Source organism: Castor canadensis, chromosome X (genome assembly GCF_047511655.1).
Source record: "Castor canadensis chromosome X, mCasCan1.hap1v2, whole genome shotgun sequence".
NCBI lineage: Eukaryota > Metazoa > Chordata > Mammalia > Rodentia > Castoridae > Castor > Castor canadensis.
This window is the reverse complement of record NC_133405.1, coordinates 108,715,091-108,718,321: the sequence shown is the minus strand read 5'-3', so window position 1 is coordinate 108,718,321 and position 3,231 is coordinate 108,715,091. Positions and strand designations below refer to the sequence as shown.

The following is a 3,231-nucleotide window of genomic DNA, read 5'->3' as shown; positions in this document are numbered from 1 at the left end:
ATTAGCATGTAATTAAAGTTGGGGTTTTATGTACACAATTTACAAATCACCATCTTGGTTCTGAGTGGATTTTGTAAGATTATCTCCAACCTAGCCAATCCTTTCCAGGGAAACCTTCCCTTTTCTTAATAAACTCCACAACTAAGTACATCCTATTAACATAACCATTAAGCAGGGATCATAAAAGCCCTGACACCTTGATAGTTCAGGGTACTTGACCACTTCGTCAAGATGCCCACCCCTCAGAATACTCTAAGGTTGCTATGTCACTTTTGCCTACTGGTAATGAACCTGTGTCCAACTCCTCCGTGTGCCTGTACCCCCACCCATTGGGTCCTGGTGTTTTGACCTAACACTTTAACTATGATGAAAGAATCCTTATAAAAGAATATTATCTGTCTCTCTCTCTCCTCTGTCTCTTTTCCCCTTCCTCCCCCGTGGCCACGTATAAGGTAAGATCACAAGGCGCAAGAGGATGTGGCATGTGTGTATGGAAAAAGTCCTGGATACTGGTTTTAAACGTGTATGGGAACCTGCCTTCATTCTTTAAAGGTGAATATTTTGCAGAAAGGAGTCAACTGGACATTTTGCTCATTTCCTTCTCTTCTGAGGCACCATATTTTTACAGTTTTACCATGCAAATACCAGAGCCCCAAACCACCCACCTCATCACACCCCACCATTCCTCACTCACCATGCCACATTGTTTATACGGGAAAGTGTAATTTAGTGTTTTCCAGAGACCCATGGGTTGTATTCCCTCTCCACCCATTGGAGACCTTGAGCTAGAAGAGGATGGGGCATGGAGAGACTCCTGGATGCCCATTTTAAACGTTCATGGGGCTCTGTCCTCCCTCATTCTTTAAAGGTGAGTGTTATGCACACACAAGGCAACTGAACACTGATTTTGCTGAGAACCAAATAACTTTACTGGAAACAACAGTCAAACAGAAAGAAGAAAGCTAGTGAACATGCTGGAAAGGCAATTGATGCATGCCCTATCTGGTGGCTCCAGGGAAGACCCCATGGCCATGGGGATAGTCCCAGCTTAGTCCTTGTCTCTGTCGCCAAGGGTGAGCCGGTCACAGAGGTACTCGGTCAAGCCGTCTTCTGGGGCTCCCACCTTGCGCAGGTCGGTCAGGTAACCAGTGAGCTCCCCCAGGGTCTCCACCTGCTGGCGCAGATAGTGGCGCTGTAGGAAGTGGCGGAGGTGCGGGTCGCCCTTGTCGGTGGCCAGCTGATGCAGCTCCAGGATGCTCTTGGTGATGGTCAGCTCCAGGTGGAAGGCGCACTCCATGACCTGGAGGCCACTGAGCCAGTCGTCGCGGTCTGGCTTGGCGACATCACCTAGGCAGATGCGGCCGCCACGCTGGTTCTGCATGAACAGGAGCTTTTCCGCACGGGCCTTCCATTCGTGGGACTGGCGCAGGAAGAAGCGCGCGAAGTTCCCCAGGGCCACGTCGTCGCGGTCGCAGTAGAAGGCCATGGACAGGTAGACGTAGGAAGGGTACAGCTGCAGCTGGATCTGGGCGGTGACAGCAGCTTCGCAGACGGGGTGGTAATTCTGTCGCACCTGTGATGGGGCGGCCGCCATGGCGGGCAGCTTGGTCCCAGCAAGCAGGAACGCAAAGGTGAAGCAGCAGCTCTGGCCTTGTGGGCCTCGGAGTGGGCAGCAGCGCCGCTGCTGGCGGTGGGATCCTCGTGGGAATCCCAGGGTGGGCAAGGAAGCAGCCACAGGCAGGACTGATCAGGGCCAGCCCGGTCTGAGGCGTCACCGGAAGTACGCAATGGTGGTGGTTGGGCAGTTCCTGTTGCGTGTGGGTCAAGAGCCAGTTGCATCGGGTCAGGGGTCAGGGGCTCCGCTGGAGCATTGAGTTTCTTTTTTTTTTTTTTCATTTTTCTTTTATTATTCATATGTGCATACAAGGCTTGGTTCATTTCTCCCCCCTGCCCCCACCCCCTCCCTTACCACCCACTCCACCCCCTCCCGCTCCCCCCCCAATACCCCGCAGAAACTATTTTGCCCTTATCTCTAATTTTGTTGTAGAGAGAGTATAAGCAATAATAGGAAGGAACAAGGGGTTTTGCTGGTTGAGATAAGGATAGCTATACAGGGCATTGACTCACATTGATTTCCTGTGCGTGGGTGTTACCTTCTAGGTTAATTCTTCTTGATCTCACCTTTTCTCTAGTTCCTGGTCCCCTTCTCCTATTGGCCTCAGTTGCTTTAAGGTATCTGCTTTAGTTTCTCTGCATTAAGGGCAACAAATGCTAGCTAGTTTTTTAGGTGTCTTACCTATCCTCACCCCTCCCTTGTGTGCTCTCGCTTTTATCATGTGCTCATTGTCCAATCCCCTTGTTGTGTTTGCCCTTGATCTAATGTCCACATATGAGGGAGAACATACGATTTTTGGTCTTTTGAGCCAGGCTAACCTCACTCAGAATGATGTTCTCCAATTCCATCCATTTACCAGCGAATGATAACATTTCGTTCTTCTTCATGGCTGCATAAAATTCCATTGTGTATAGATACCACATTTTCTTAATCCATTCGTCAGTGCTGGGGCATCTTGGCTGTTTCCATAACTTGGCTATTGTGAATAGTGCATTGAGTTTCCTTAGGAACTCCAGCGACTCTCATTGACCTTTGGCCTATATATTTTAGGAAGATATTAATGAATAAAGTGCAAACTTTTAAAACTGGTCATCTGAATGGTTTAAACAAACTGTTTCAATACTACCCAAGTGTAATTATATCATTAAATGTGCTTTTTGTGATGTTAATATCATAAAGTTTTGTTTGAATGGCAGCTCTCCTCTGTGAGTAATAATGTCAGTAATAATGTTGAGCAACCGTGGCACTCCATGCTGACCCTCTGACCTGTTAAGTTCCAGTGCATTAGGCCCGTGGGCGGGGCGTGAAGGATTTCACACACACACACACACACACACACACACTCAGAATTGAAGCAGAAGCAAAGTTTTATTCACTTTCCAAGGGAGGAAAGGTGCCATAGAGACGATACTAAGTGGTACCTGACCAGAGTACGGTTAGGGTTGGGGTTTATAAGCATTTAAGATGTAGAAGGAATATACTGTTTGGGTTTTTGTTGTTGTTGTTGTTGTTTAGCTAGCTGTTCCAGGAAGCAGCTGGGGTGGTCAGTTTCTCAATGTTTTGCCACAGTGGTTGTTAGCTTGTACAATCTTTTCTGTGATATCAGGAGGTCAAAT

General features: G+C 48.1%; 1 pseudogene; it reads right to left on the bottom strand.

Annotated features, from left to right (window-relative positions):
* Nucleotides 1-1,048: 1,048 nt before the first annotated feature.
* Nucleotides 1,049-1,594, bottom strand: LOC109675170 (ferritin heavy chain pseudogene; annotated as a pseudogene).
* Between the last annotated feature and the right edge of the window lie 1,637 nt (nucleotides 1,595-3,231).